General features: G+C 39.8%; 1 long non-coding RNA gene across 1 annotated transcript; it reads left to right on the top strand.

Annotated features, from left to right (window-relative positions):
• The first annotated feature begins 13,174 nt into the window (after positions 1-13,174).
• On the top strand, positions 13,175-15,338 carry LOC133024711 (uncharacterized). Its single transcript, XR_009683128.1, has 5 exons — positions 13,175-13,344; positions 14,039-14,134; positions 14,260-14,306; positions 14,392-14,481; positions 14,735-15,338. It is a non-coding gene; the product is annotated as an uncharacterized LOC133024711 (long non-coding RNA).
• The last annotated feature ends 1,697 nt before the right edge of the window (positions 15,339-17,035 follow it).

The following is a 17,035-nucleotide window of genomic DNA, read 5'->3' on the forward strand; positions in this document are numbered from 1 at the left end:
CCTCACGGCACACAAAGTCAGATGGATCACTGACAAGTGCAAAGAGATTGAAAAATAAAAAGAGAGAAAAAGGAGAATGGAGGGAAAGATAAACAGGATGAGGAGGAGAGATGACAGAAGTGGAAGCTCACTGTCAGGTAGTCAGAGGTTAGAAAGAGGAGGGAGAGGAGAGAGCAGCAAGTCTGGATGTAGGACAGAGGAATAAAGACTGCAGGGAGAGAGGGAATCAGCAGCTGGAGGAAGAGAGGCAGAGAGCGATTGAGAGCAAAGGTGTTCAGAGTGATAGAAGCAATGAAACCAAACACACAGAGAGGGGAAGAGCCAGAGAAGAAGAGGAGTGAATCCGTCTGTATCCCTGTCTCCCAGAGTTGGCCACTGACAGTCTGCTCGCTCCTTCTGCCGCATTCTCTCTCCCCTCAACAGCCTCACTCTCGTTGTTGTGGAGTCTGAGAGCCCCTCCTCCCCCCATCCCTGCTCTGAGCTCACCAACACACACTCTCTCTCTTACTCACTCTCTCTCTCTCTCTCTCTCTCTCTCTCTCTCTCTCTCTCTCTCTCTTTCACTGTGTCGCTTGCTACCCCAACCAACAACAGACTGAGAGCATTTGAGTGTTTAAGGGGCTTTTGGGTTCACAGACGCATCCTCTGTCTCACGGTCAGATCAGCGGGAACGGGGCTGTGTGAGGTGAACACACACACACGCACACGCACACGCACACACACACACACACACACACCATGAGTTACTGTTCAAATAGAGAAAGATGTCAATCAGAATGCAACAGAGTCCAAGGTGAGGTCTTCATATGACTTAATTTGTCTTTTGAACCATAAATGCTCATTGTATTATTCAGATGCAGTTTTTTTATTTGACCTATGATAAAAACAAGCCCAATCTGAGAGAACACAATAATGTTGTCCTTGAAGGTAAAACGAGGTGCTCAGTTTGAGTCAGTCTTCATTAAAGCCTCACTGGAATAGAAGCAGATTGTTTTGATGTATTTGTTCTGGTGACTAACTAAGCAGCCTTGGGCTTAAACACAATGAGTATTTCAGAGGATACAAGCAGAACAAAGGGATGTGAAGAAGAAATATCAAAGAAGCAAGTAGTAAGTAAGTAGTAGTAAGTAAAGATGTCTATGATTTTTCTCTGGAGGTGTTCCCATACCGGTACCAGGTACAGTCTTTTATGTTGGTGAAAACGCCGGGCCAAGTATCGACAGGTACACAAATCTAATTACCAATCTGACGCCACGTCTTTAAAAGATATAGGTTTCACCCCGATAAGAGCTGGAATTTTCTTTTCTCCGATTTCACTTCTTCAGGCTGTTTCACGTGGAACACGATGTGCGCTACGTTTGACGGTTCAGCACAACATTTTTTCAGGAACTAATTGTACTATTATCTATTAAATATTTCTCGGAGGATTCAGACACACAACATGTGCTTTTGCTCCATTGATCATTTTATGTCTGGCTGGCAGCTTCATTTCTACTGGTAGCGGTCTTCACAGCGCACATCGTGGAACATCGTGAGCTCGCCAAGCTGCCTGCCACGCCAAAACAGTAATTGCATTGAACTGCCGCTGGCAAGTACTGTTTTCACAGCAGTTCTGCAACTTTTCACACTGGAAAGTCCCACAAGTAAAACAGTGACATGTGCTGTATGCTGTGACATTCATTCTATGTAATTCATTATGCATTTGTTTTTCAAAGGGTTTAACCTGAGCAAAGCCATACAACAATTGTAGAAATCACTTCCATGCAGTATGCACCTGTTAAAATACATTATACAAGTTATATCGGATCGGTACTCGATATCTGCAAATACGCAAAGTCCAGTTAATGGGATCGGTGTCGGGAAGGTTATCTGGATATGAAATGACCTCCATCCGGAGACACACAGCGACTGCACAGGTCTTAACATTCTTTTGGGAGTGAAACCACTTTTTCTTTCGTCCTCAAAATGCGGGTGACTCAAAGGCTTTCCTGTGGCTGCCGAAAACCAGACATTAATTATATTACTCCATTTCAGCGAGGAGAAGCAGATCTATGTGTAATCAAAGAGGATGTAACCATCACATTATTTTCCCCCTGAAATGTTTCCCCAGAGGAATAGTCACATGCTGACAAAAGTACCCACACACACTTAATGCAGATTTCATGTAAACACACACACACACACAGACACACACACACACACACAATCACACTCACATACAGCCTTGAATGTCACATATCAGACACAAGAAGACGACGGTGAGAAATCACAAGACAAAGAGCGTTTAGATAAAAGATAGAAGCTGTGGGAAACTGTGGGAGGCGGACAGTGAGGAAATGTACAGCCGTGTGAAAATGCACCGTGGATATGTACTCAGTGTACAGCTGCTTTGTTGTGGCTGTGATCAGCAGCTGGTGTTTAGTGTAAAATATTTTCCTGTCGGGTGTAGTGACATCATGAGACACAAATGACTCTTGATAAATCAACAGCAAGAACCTGATGTTTTCAGACTTGCTGACCAGAGACAGTTGTAAGAGTCTTATGATGACTGAAAACTACCCTGGGCTACGTTCACCAACATACACAGATATATGTTAATTTACATTATATACAGGACATTAAAAAACATTTCTATTGGTGATTAATGGGCTTTGCACTCAGTAGAGAACAAACCCCTTTTCTTTCTTATTAGACCATGACCAATATGAGCCAGTTCTGATACCATTATTAAGGAGTAAACATTTGCTGGTATAATTAAATACTAAGGTTGTTTGCCTCAATTTCAATGAATTTTGTTTTTTCTGACTCATTTGAGGTCACTTTGACCTTTGACCATCAAAATCGTATCAATTAATCTTTGACTCCAACTGACAACTGATTAAAATATGAAGAAATTCACATGAGATTTCACATTCAACAGGCCCAAATCACATTTTGTGACCTAAACCTAAACCACCCAAATCCAATCAGTGACTCAATTAGACCAAGTTTGAATGTTTGTACCAACCCTAATCCAAACCTGGTCCACTGCAGGAGGACTCAAGCATCCATCAGCGGGGGGGCCCACACTACCCTGGGAGCATGCGAGAGCCCCATCTGCCCCAAAATTGTATGATTTGTATCTCTATGGACTGTTACTTCATATCTTCAGTCCTGATGCTAAATCCTGATTCTAATAATACAATTCCTTTTTTCAGCCCTATCAATAAGTATGACTGCAAATGGGGAATTGTTGGCGCCTAATAATAACTGATCAAGTCAGTGGGTGATTGGGGGTGATTGAGTTCTCCCAGGACTGAAATAGTGACTTTATTTAATGAGTACATGTGAATGAAGCGAACGAATGAAGAGACTAAGAGCAGAAAACAAAGATTTATAACTGTGTGAATGTGTGAAAAGAAAGCATGAGACCCGTGGAAACAGTGATTATGTCCCAGAATGAGGGAAGGAGAGGGAGAGGGAGAGAGAGAGAGAGAGAGAGAGAGAGAGAGAGAGAGAGAGAGAGAGAGAGAGAGAGAGAGAGAGAGAGAGAGAGAGAGAGAGAGAGAGAGAGAGAAAGAAAGAAAGAAAGGAATTCGAGGGTCCATGAGGTCAGTGGGCATCTTGACAAGTGCACTTGGAGGTCAGCCAGTAAACTTCTGGCTCCACATTTGTTTCCATTGTTTTTATACACTTGTTTTACTACTTTATGATTTAAATCATCACAATAATACATGTGATGATTTGCGTGGTTCTTTTTTTGGACTGAGGGTTGAAGCACCCACATTAAATCTAAACGACACCCAACCAAACCTCAGACGCTCAATGTGAACAAGGAAAAGCTAAAAAGTAAGAGAGCTGAATATTCAGAGCTCAATCAAATTTAGAATTAACAAACTGTTGTTAACCACAGTAAACAGCATTCATTTCCTCTATTCTAGCCTTAAGCACTTATAAATCGGCTTTTCCACCTACTTGAGACACAAGTAGTGTCCCCAAATTGGCAGGCAGGTGTGAATTTTGTCTGCTTTGTGTGCGTGCGTGTCTGTCTATGTGTGTGTGTGAGCGAGCAACACTCTTACTTCTGATTCTCATTATCGATGCAACTGGTCACGTTTTCTGGCAGGTTGCAGTGGAGAAGTGGGTCAGCCACTGAATGAAACCGTCTGTCTAAAGAAAAAAATTGGCAAGTGTTTGTGTCGTTTGTGTTAGTGTCCACATTTCTGCTCATTTGTGTTTGTGCGGCATGTGAACACGTCTGTAGAATTATTCTTAATTTCCTTTTTCCACACTGATGATTTCTACGCTTCACATTTCAAACCAAGTTTGGCATTAAAATGAGAAGAGAAATATGGGTTCGGCCAAGGAATGAACAGATCATATTGTGGGAATTGTTGGGTTTCTCTTTACATTTTAAGGTCTTGACATCATTATGTTGTGATTTGTAGCTTAAAATTGGATTGAATACCTATTTTAGCTTTTTTAGATATCAATAAAAGTTTTTTTAAAAATTCAAGAATTACATTTTGTGAGTAACACAGCAGTAGTTATATTGTTTTATTTGAAAGTTTTAACAATTGATTTAATTTTTAAATATTCAGAAGGGCTGTCACTTTTTATATTGAAATTTGATCATTCATATTTGACCTGCATTGACCTGTTTGATTTCAAAATATGGATTGTAGAAGAACATTAGACCTCATGATGCAGCAGAGGGCAATCACTGTCAGGTCGACCTATTACATGCCCTCTTCAGCTGTTAGTAGAGTTAGTCAAAAATTATACTGTTTTTGCCACGAAAATGGAGGAAGCTAGCAAGCAAAGCCGTCCTGAGCAGACAATCACATCAACAAAGCATCTGAGAAGCTGCTCATGGAAGTCCTTTGGGTTCTGCACCTTAGGCTGCAAAGTTACCCTCATAAGGCTGCTTGTCATCTTCATAACATTCAATCTGTGGGCTCACCTGTTAGCTTTCCCTCAGAGCAAGGCAGCAGACGAGGCACCACAGACAAGTAGAGCAAAGACAAGCGTTCATCCTACATGTGAAGGGAGGGAGTATTCTTATATATTGTTTTTTAGCCCAGGCTCCAGCCCTAACATTCAGTGTATTTTCCTGATGCACAAATGTGACATCGATAACGAGTGTCTCACCTCCAGCTCTGACTGACTTCCAGCGTCCCTGGCTTTGGCTACATTTCAAGGTCTGAAACTGTAGCTATGATAAACCGTTACATTTTACTGACTCTAGTCCAAACAATGCTTCCAAAAACATGACTGGGAACAAAAGCAACCCTTCCAGGCTTCTGAACCAGTTGCACTTTTACAAAGTTGTAAATCTTAAGTCATTCAACTGGACAGTGTGTAGAGAGACGGCTGGAATACGTATTCCTGGTCAAAGGTCAGAGGAAGCTTGAAGCTGACTTACCGAAAAATATTTGGAAACCTTCTCCACCGGCCGACTTCATATATGAACAACCCTCTGCACCGAGGTATTCAGGTCAGTTAGTGTTCTTCTTACCCAGCATGGGAACTTGAATGGCATTCTCCTCCGACCTTTTAAAAGTGACAGCTTCACACCTCTGTGGCAGAGAGAAAGAGGGAGAGAGAGAGAAAGAGATTAATATTACGACGCCCGAAAATACACCCACAGACACACACACAGCTATAAAAGAGCATTAATGAACCTGGCCAATAAATAGAAACTGTGCTAAAAGTCATGGTGACCCTCTTCGTGAACTCTTTTGCATCGATGTGACAGCCTGCACTGATTTCCCACAAGCCCTCAGACTTTAACTAAACGTTTAAAATATGAGATATTCATTCAGATTATTGATTGTGGGTATAAAGCTCAAAAAGACATGAATACTGAGACTGGGTGAGTGTAATTTATTGTGTCACATGCTCACTGGGTGTAATTAATACTAATATCCCAAACTGAATCATGGATTTGGAACAGTATGACAGGAATCTGTTTAAAGACGGTTCATTGTCCTAGTGAATGAGCGAGTAGGTGGATTCAGCGACATGTTTGTGCGTTGGCTAACAGCAGCAAAACTGGCATAAAATAGCGACAATTTGCACGTTATTACACATGGCTGGTCCTCATGCTCAGTGGCCTTTTTTGTCGTCATTTTCTATCAAAGGTGTTTGTGTCACGTTGAAATCATCTGTTTGGTGTTTTTGTCAATAAAAGAGACATATTCCCAGAATTGTTCAAAACACAATAACCTAATCCTATGAAACTTAAAGGTAGGTTTGACAAATTATTTCTTAAACATGTTCAATCTTATTAGTTGATACCCTGTTCACAAACCATCAGTAGATAGTTTTAAATAAACTCTGTCTGTGGCCATCGCAGGACGATAATAAACACAACCAATTATTTCATTTTGACAGAATGAAATGATTGGCCGGTGTACCTGCACACAGCCAACGCTCTCAATGACCAGTCTCTACTAGCTGGAGAGACATATATGGCTCATATGTTCTCGAGACCTTGCTTTGACAAGGCTTTTATGTATCTGTCTTTAAGATAAGAACCGATAATCCTTTATTAGTCCAACATTTTCTGTGTTGCTAAGAGGATAGTTAAAAAAACAAAAAATCAGTTCAAGTAAAAATTAAACATGCAATATAAATATAAAGTAAATATAAAAATATAGAATAGAAATAATAAAGTTTCCCCATCGCTGCTGAGCCTCCAGGAGAGGGTGAATAGACCTGCTCAATCTAAACAGTTTTGACAGCGGTTAGCCAGAAGTAAACAGATGAGGTGAATAACGATGCAAGCTGGGAGCTGCAGATCATGGAAAGACAAAATGCCGAGGGCGTCCTGTAAACATGCGAGATCCATGTGGGCTGGATGAGCGATCAGTCATCCTGGCCTCTGGTTTGTCTCCATCCGCCCATTTCCTGCCCGCCAGTAAACAGCAGTGGGCCAATTCAGATGGAAATCCTCCTACTCAAGGTGCGTGTTAAGGACTTTGTTCCTCCAGAGAGGAAACGATGAATACTTTGTAAAACCAGATAACATCAGGTCAGCTAAGGTACCTGCTTTCTGTCAAATGTGTACGTGTGTGTCTCATGTTTGCTTAAACCAACACTGCCTGGTGCACTCAGTCAACCCCTACCCTTGTCCTCTCCGCACACAGACAGTGAGCCATCATAACTATTATAGCCATTACTAGCCATTATAAATAGATGACCCCAATTGGAAAATGTAGCGAGCTGAGTCTGTCTGAACCGCACCGTGCCGCTGTGGATCGTAATTAGCTTCAGAACGGAGCTCAGATCAGGGCACAGAGGCAGCTCTACCAGTTTGAAGTCATCAGACGGAGATGGGCGAGGTATTACTGCTGCTGACTCAGAAGAAGCTGTCGATGGAAAATATCTGTCTGTCACCGCTCATGTTACTGTGCAGGGGGTCGGGGTGAGGCTGCAGAAGTCCCGATCAGCCTGGAGTCACAAATAGAGTCTTTAACGTTTCTATTCAGAGGTGAAAGAATTTGTCAGAGAATCTTTAAGTTGATCTTCAGAAAATTAATCTGCAGCTGTTTTCATGATCCTTCAATCATTTAAATCGATTTCAGGTAATCATTTGATCAGTTGGTTCCAACCTAATAAACATCTATGGAACATAAATAGTAAGGGATACACAGTTGTATACAATTATATAATAAGTCCTCTTTTAAAATATATAAATATAGATTCAAATGAATAGTTAAAACTGCATATTATATATTAATATATAAGTGATGACAATTGCATGATCTCCATGACAACCAAACAAACTATATCTGCCGAAGTCCATGAGACATCTTGTTGGTTTATTGTTTTTGTCAAACTGTTTCCAAGTTGAGGAATAAACCCTTTTTCTTACAGACTACTTCTTCTAAACTCAGGACTAAGACTGTCATGCTCCAATATGCTCATCAGTTTAAAGGTACAGTAGCAGTCCTACCTAGAGATGTAGGACTGCTACTGTACTTTTAAACTTGTTTCTACAATAGAAAAGTATCTTATTTAGCATTCAGACCTGTTTCTAAAACACATACAGTCATATGCAGTCCATAGCTACCTCAACATACAAACACACACACACACACACCACGACACACCACCACATGCACGCACGCACTCACACACACACAGTGTTGGGAAGGATACTTTCAAAACGTATTCCGTTACAGAATACAGAATACATGCCCAAAAATGTAATCTGTAACGTATTCCATTACATTAACTAATCTGAGTAACGTATTCTGAATACTTGGAATACTTCCGGTTTGATTTGCATTTTTTAAGTGTATGATTGCGGCGTTGTTATAGTCAGTGGAGCAGCAGCAGTTTAAACTCTCTCTCCGCAAGATGCGGCGGGGCAGCTGGATGTCCGGCTCCCATCCTCTCCCACCTCTGTGCCGGTCCCACCGGAGGCTGAACCCCCCCCCCCCCTGCGCCAAGGCTGCCTCGCGCCATGCAGCGATCGTTTCGGCGTCGAGTCTATTTTTTTTTGCGCTTGACGCGAGCTTATCGCTCCATGAAACACACTGAAAAATTATTTTAAACGATATTGATGACATATTATATGATATAAATGATAAAGTATGCATCCCATAGTTTGTATTCCCCTTCTGTTGTCCTGGAGTTTTAATTTTACCAATTTTACCGATCACATTATTAAATGCCCCCCTCTGCCCATCCACTACAGACACACAAGCAGTCATAAAGATAAAAAGAGAGGGGGGGGCGGAGAATACGTAATTTACCCTCGACACCCGACATTGAACGGAGCAAACAGCGGAGAAGCTCTTGAAGATGGATGAAATTAAATTGCGACGCTGTTGCAGTTAATGTTGGAGAAACAAGTGACCATATGCTACTGGGTCAACGGGTGATATTATCAGCGCTTCACGGCGCTTCAGCGTCCGGTGTGAACCCGGCGTGCCTCGCTGGCCTCCTGCAGAGCCATGACAGCGGAGCTCTGGAAGCGCAGGTCGGTCTTCTCTCACCAGGTGCTGGAAGGGCAGCTTGCGGATCAGCAGCTCCGTAGATCTGGTAGCGACGGAACTCTCTCGGTCCCGGGCCTGTAACGGTCCCGAGCGGGTAGCGGTGAGGCTCCTTCACGCCGCCGGGGGCCCGGGCGCTCTTACGGCAGCCCTGGTCTCCAGCTGCTTCCTGGGGGCTTTGCCGCCGGTGGATTTACGAGAGAGTGAATAAACTCGACAAGTACCGTCATGTAATCCAGTGATTTCAACAATGTAACTGTATTCTGAATACCATCTATTTAATTTGTAACTGTAACGGAATACAGTTACTCATAATTTGTATTCTAAATACGTAACGCCGTTACATGTATTCCGTTACTCCCCAACACTGCACACACACACCTGTCCTTAGTTTATGAGGTCTACAGTACCCAGGCTGTAGGTCTACTGCTCTAAATCCGACAATACCCTGAAATGACACGTTGCAATAATGCACACAATAGCAAGGCCTATACTGTGCCTAACACAGCTGCTTGTGGAATACAGTGTATGAACAAGTACACACAAAAACTAGATCGTAACCATTTGACCCCAAGGTCACAATGAATCACAACATTTGACCCTTATGGGAGTCCGACATATATTTCTATATTCTATGATATACACAATAAACTCTGCTATGGACACCAAAGACAATCCAGGATTATTATTGGAGTGTAATGAAATGTTTGTGTGAAGTCTGGATTACTCAAGTTGTGGGGACCTAAATCTGTATTCAGTCACACTATGTGGACTTGTCTTCCTTATGGGGACAAAAAGGCAAGTCCCCATTGCATAAATCCTTCCGTTCTGAGGTGATGAAGACATGTCTTAAGGTTAAGGTCAGGCTGAGGTTCAGGTTTAAGGGTTAGATTAACGTTGGGTTAGAATTAGGGTTTAGGTTGAGGCTAGGTTTAGGGAAGAAGGTTAAGGTCTCATGGAAATGTGATGCACTCTGAAGTAATGGAGAGTGTGTGTGTTACTATACTTATATCTTTGTGAGGACCACTTTACAGAGTTGGGAAATTATAGGAAAGTGAGGACATTTTGACCGGTCCTCTTTTTTGGGCTATTTGAGAGTTAAGACTTTTTAGGGTTAAAACTAGGGTTAGGCATTAAATTTGGATGGTTAAGGTTAGGAAATGTAATATAGCAATACATATCTCACTAAGGTAGAAGTGAGGTGTGTGTGTGTGTGTGTGTGTGTGTGTGTGTGTGTGTGTGTGTGTGTGTGTGTGTGTGTGTGTGTGTGTGTGTGTGTGTGTGTGTGTGTGTGTGTGTGTGTGTGTGTGTGTGTCTGTTTACATACCTCGACTGTCAAACAGGACATTTAACCATCGTGGCTGCGGCGGAAGGAGGCGTCCTGTCACGTCACGGTGACGCGGGACCGGAGCTCGTGCAGCGGGATGTAAATGTGACCGTGTCTGACACCTGTTTATTTGAATATGATTATTAATATTATTAAAAAATAAATCAAACTGTTTCCTGCTCCGGTTGTGTGTGACCTTACCTGTCCTGCGTGCTGCTGTGTGAGCCGCAGCGAGAGGAGAGGGGAGGGGCTGGTTGTAGCATCACAGGGGCGGGACCAACGACGGGCGGGACCAATCAGCGCTGGATACAAATTAATTTTATAATTAAATGAGTTTTTAAGTTGGACCGTGTCAAACTTAGAGTGAAGACATAAACTTAAAGACCCTGGTGTCAACTCAAAAGTACATTTAGAGTATCTGCTTATTTCTACTGGTGCAATTCAGTGGCTAATGTATATGTTCTGTTTACACTGTATGTATTATTTCTTTTCTTATATTCTTATAAGTAAGTATGTAAGTAAGTAAGTGAAATGTCTTCAATATAGCTCTTAGACCAAAGTCATAAATCGCTTCACATCGATTAAATAACACCAGGAAGTAGTAATACACAGCAAATATATGCAATAAAAGAAAGTTAATATGGGTTTGAATTGTTTTCAAAGACTCCAATAGATACTGCAGTGGGTAAATCTATAGTTTTCTATAATGTCAGGGCCACAACATTAGGAAGAGCGCTGTTGATATAATTCAGCTCATTAGTATTTTTGTTGTCTAATAAATTAAGAAGCATTTAGATACTAGTTTAAGTAGAAGGGTAACATTTTAAGGAAGGAAGTTAGAAAGCTGTAGAATAATTGATGGTTTAGATATTCAAGGGCACCATCTTCTGGATGAACGTAGGCTCAAACATTTTTTAAGGTTGAACTTGTGGACAGAGTTTGCATTTAAACGAAAGTGGGACACATCTGTCACTCTTGGCCCCTGTTTGAATGTCGCAGCCTGGTTTCACAGCTAGAGTTCAGTGAACTTCAGGGGCCTCCAGTCACCAGGTCTGAACCCAACAGAACACCTGTGGGATGTGATAGAACAGGCAAGAGCAGAAATAATGTGATGGAATCATGTCAATGCGGAGCATAAATTGAAAGAAAAAAGTTTCTGACATCTTGTAGAATCCATGACAACAAGACCTGAAGCTATTTTGAAAGCAGAGAGAGGAACTTTCCAGTATGAGTGTGACAATAGATGTGTGTGTCTTCCTGTCTGTATCTTTGTGTGAAGATGCACCACAAGCCTGTTGCAAAGAATGATTCTGCTAATGCAAAATAAATAATATAATGTCACATTATCAACGTAAACATTATGTAATTTTTGCATCATGCTCAGTTTTCATGTATTAATCTCCTGTAACTGTGTGACCATGAGGAACAATAAACTGCTCACTCTTTCCCTGAGGTAACCGAAACAATTAATGGTAAAAAAAAAGAAAAAGAAGTATAAAGTTATACCACGGAGTCACAAACATGCAGTCAACTGACCCAATGAGTATATGTTTTATTTATGGGAAATGCTGACACCTGCTGGAGGTCAAAAGAGGTTAAAGTTGAGGCTCTAAATATAAGGTCAGGACATCAAGTAGAAGTAGTAGTAGTTAAAAGATAAAAGGAAAATAAAAGGAAATAAATCACTAAACAACACATTTCACTGTTCTATATTGGTCAATAACGATTTGAATATCTGGTGATTGAAACTCTGCATATTTTAATATGCAGTGCCATTAAGCTAATTCTATTTTTTTTAAGAAGAAACAAAAAGTGCAATATAATTTACCCTAACTTGTGTTTGGAAGATTTACAATAATATTCTGTGTTGTCTGCTGTTAAACCTGTTTTAACTCTCATTTTATGTTTCTTGTTTCCTTTGTTACTCTTATACCTCAGCATATCTTATTCCACAGGATGTGGGTAACAGCAGGCAACTGCGAACGTTCTGTGCTTCTGTACTTTATAATATATGTCCTGTTATGTAAAATGAAAGAAAGTGGTCTACATAGGGCTTATATAGAGACAAACCTTTCTTATACATCCATCCACTATGTACATGTTTAATAAAGTATACTGAAAGAAATGTAACCCTCTCTTGTGCTGTGCTTCCTAAATGGAAATACAAGAACTTAACCATAATATCTTAAAGCCATAGTAACTATAAAATATGAATAAGAAGGTTAAGTTTGTTAAGATGGCACCGGTCTAGGCACAGAGGTAAGATTTGAGCTATAGGTTTGGTTTATATATGTCATATTTTCTGTAGAAAAATAGTTACATTCACATAGAAGATAACCATTGACTGGGCAATCAATTGCTTTCACATAGAAATCTTTTTTTGTGTGCAATTTTTACAAATATGCTACTAATAGTATAAGTCATAAATAGTCTGAAGCAATATTGCATTAACCTACTGTAGCCATAAGTTATTACAGAGAAATTCTCATCAATTTTGATTATTTCCATTTTTTATCCTTACCAAAAATCTTCAGGTGAAATTATGTTTATAACCAATGACAGCAGTGCTTAATCAAAAATCTCCTTCTGTTCATGACCACATTACTTCATGATAATTATCTTCAACAGAAGCACAGCATGAAGTTACTATACAATGCAAAAAGTGATGATAAAATACGTCCATAAAAAATAAATGTAAAGTGAACACAACCATCAGCAGAAAGCCTCCTGTGGCTTTGTGGGCGGGATGCACCATTATTGAAGAGCTATGTTTCCTGTGAGAACGGAAACACTTGTTCATCTGCATCTTTCAAAAGCCACAAAAGAGGTCAGGTTTTGTTCTTGTTCTGCATCACAGGTAAAGCAGTGAACTTCTCGTTTCACTGAAACAGAAAGATGATGAGAAGACCACATACTGGAGCTGCTCTACCCAGCCAACAGGGATGGATGATATGTATCTTATTTCTTATGGTCGGATGTGAATCAACGTGAAAAAGAAGAACAATTCTCATCCTGCTGAAGAATTTTAACAAGGTATGATTTAATTCTAAGGACTCTGGAGGAAATTAACATATGTCTGTGCTGAATTTGTAAATGTAGATTCACCTGTTGTCAGCATACAGGGAACACGTGGCTGGAATGTGCTAAAAAGTTGACAAGGGTTATGGGGGAACAGAGGTACCTTTTTGTTTTTTGTTGGGTTTTAGTTTATAAAGAGTAATTAAAGAAAATCTTTGTAAACGAAAAAACAAATATGGTCTCTAAACACAAATAAAAAACAAATGTCAGAAATAAACCTGGCAAAGCAAAGAGTTTCATGTAATTATTGAAATAGATAATTTTGATTTGCTCAACATTACTGGGCGTGTACTGGTATAGTACATAGTATAATGAGATAATGGTCTGACGCGATTGTGACGTATTGTATCTGGGCGGAAGAATAAAAAGCAAATGGCGACGTCCGCTGAGTCTGTAAGTCGATATTTTCAGCGCTTAAACTAACAAACATGTACAGGTATTTAAAATACCTGTATGACACCAAGTATTCGGACGTTGTATAAATACTTGTAGACATACTTGTATTTGGAAGTGGGTTGACTTGCTCTGACTGTGCCCGTTTGTTTGATTAGCATTGTTAGCATGTAGCAATGATGAATCCCAAACCTTCAAGTTTGGTATCGTAATGGGGCCATTTGATGATATATTTAATTTCTGGTTAATTTTAAAGGATTTGCCGATCTCGATCGAGTGTGTGGACAATGCAGCTGGATGTCCTGGCGTCGTCATTTATGCCGATCAAACATTTCCCATTTCTTCGGATCAGGTGATGAACAAAGAGCCGTTTAAAACGTCACGTACATAAGGAAACAAAAAATCATGGAGTTCATGCAATGAATGCATTTTTATGTACAATAGTTAGAATTGTGGTTTCTCTCGTTGCTTGGCCAGGATGCTGCACATGAGACGGCCAGTGGTGACGGACAAGGCCCTGACAGGTTAATGCAACTTATTTTCAGGTGCACAACTCTCTGCATATTCAACATGGGAACTTTCTAATTTGTAATTTTACTTTTTCTGTAGTTCTGTGACAGTTTTCCAATTAGACTGTTACGAGGACTACATCGTGATGTTGGAGGATCCTCCTGAGATCGGCACTGATTCAGACACCAGGTAAATAAGAAATAAAATTCTATTGAACATATTTACAATTGTTTAGCATCAGTAAAAATTTCTATTTGTTTGTTGATGATGAATTTAATTTTGATATTTACACATTTATACAAGTTTTACTGCTTGTGTATGGTGATTCTAATTCCTAATTATCTAAGACTAAGTACTGTACAACTGCTGAACATGATTATTCTATACAATTGAGACACAATGGTATTACGTCACTATAAACTTTTTGTTCCATTTTCCACAGTCTTGACGAGGTCGATGAGGACGAATAACTATGGAAAAAACAGACATCAACATCAATGTTGTTCATTTGAATGGACACTATAGCATTAAAGTAATTGTTTAAGCCGTTAACTCAACATATATACATATTTGAGATTTAATACGGATATAACAGGTCCAAAAATTACCCTGTAAAACTAAGCTGCAACAACAAATACATACTAAAGGAAATGTAACTGTGACCAGGGGTGAAGTTGAACAGTCCAGTTTGCGTAGGAATGTTTCCAACTAAGTGAAATGACCCGGATGTATTTAAAAGGATGATAGGCCATACTTGCACCTGGGCAGACCCACGTAAATATAAAGAAAACAGGACAGCTGCTTTATTCCAATGACACGATAGAGAACTGATGTAAATCCTCACATGACCGTCTAAGCTCCGGATGTCTTCTCTGACCTGTCAGGACTCTCAGTGAACAGCAAACACGTTGAACTTGAAATGTCGAACAAGAAATCCACACTGGAATATATCGAAGTGTCAAACGCACTAGAAAACTCTATATCCCTACATCATGTATGAATATGATTTTGGTCTCTCGCTATTTAAAATAAACAGTTGAATATTTCGGTCCCGTTTGTTTTATTTTCAATATGTATTTTGTTAATATGTCCTGAGTAGTTTATTGTTAAATGTATAATCTGAAATCATATTTTTCTAGGAACCGTCCTTCTGTTTTGGACAGAAACATTTGTTTAATTGTAGGTGTACGACAGAGTTTGTCACTGTCTTTTATGTCTGTACATATCCTCAGTTATAGTTTCTTTAAAAAATGTTGATTATAAATGTAGGATTTTCTTTTCACAGCTGTTTTTCCATTTGGGTCTGCAAAGCAGGTAAAAAAAAAAATCCTGCCTCCTCCAAGTGAGTGGATGTGACATGGATCAAACTAAAAAGTCAAATTACACTTTAAATACAATTTTTCTCAAATATGGTTTGTGTCTGTGTCTATGTCATGTACAAGTCCCAGATTCATGAAGGAGGCCTGGATTTGTTAGAAAATGTATTACATAACTGAACACACAGACATTCATGTACCAAAACTGGAACAACAGAATCTTATGCAAGTCAAGGCTGTTTATATATATATATGGTGGGTTGTGGCTCCCTGCGAGAGAACACTGGTGCCCCAGAGGAGAATAATCTTCATTATGATATATATATTATGACAATATTTTGTAATCATTATTTAAGCTAAATTGATTCAAACATCAACATCATCTGTAAGTTAGAAACTTACAATATAATTAATCCATGTTATGATTCTTTCTGGTTTCTGCTCCTGTGTGATTTCTCGGCAGAGACAGGCTTGTGTACTCTAGCAACAGCGTCTGATAATAATAGTTGTAGCATCACAGGGGCGGGACCTGCAACGGGCGGGACCAATCAGCGCTGGATACAAATTACTCTTATAATTAAATTATTTTTTAAATTGGACCGCGTCAATCTTAGAGTGAAGATATAAACTTTAAAACCCTGGTGTCAACTCAAAAGTACATTTAGAGTATCTGCTTATTTCTACTGGTGCAATTCAGTGGCTAATGTATATGTTCTGTTTACACTGTATGTGTTATTTCTATTATTCTATTCTTATAAGTTAGTATGTAAGTAAGTAAGTAATATATCTTCAATATAGCTCTTAAACCAAAGTCATGAATCGCATTAGAAAGAGCGTTGTTGATATAATTCAGCTCAATAGTGTTTTGGTTGTCTAATAAATTGAGAAGCATTTAAATACTAGTTTAAGTTGATGGTTGAAGGGTAACATTTCAAGAAAGGAAGTTAGAAACCTGTTTGTGAATAAAAAACACTTTGCATATAGAATAATTGATGGTTTAGATATTCAAGGGCACCATCTTCTGGATGAACGTAGGTACAAACATTTTTTAAGGTTGAACTTGTGGACAGAGATGCCATTTAAACGAAAGTGGGACACATCTGTCACTCTTGGCCCCTGTTTGAATGTCGCAGCCTGGTTTCACAGCCATGAGTTCAGTGAACTTCAGGGGCCTCCAGTCACCAGGTCTGAACCCAACAGAACACCTGCGGGATGTGATAGAACAGGCAAGAGCAGAAATGACGTGATGGAATCATGTCAACACAGAGCATAAACTGATAGAAAAAAGTTTCTGATATCTTGTAGAATCCATGAAAACAAGACCTGAAGCTATTTTGAAAACAGAGAGAGAGGAACTTTCCAGTATGAGTGCGACAATAGATGTGTGTTTCTTCCTGTCTGTATCTTTGTGTGAAGATGCACCACAA

Source organism: Limanda limanda, chromosome 18, assembly GCF_963576545.1.
Source record: "Limanda limanda chromosome 18, fLimLim1.1, whole genome shotgun sequence".
Classification (NCBI taxonomy): Eukaryota; Metazoa; Chordata; class Actinopteri; order Pleuronectiformes; family Pleuronectidae; genus Limanda; species Limanda limanda.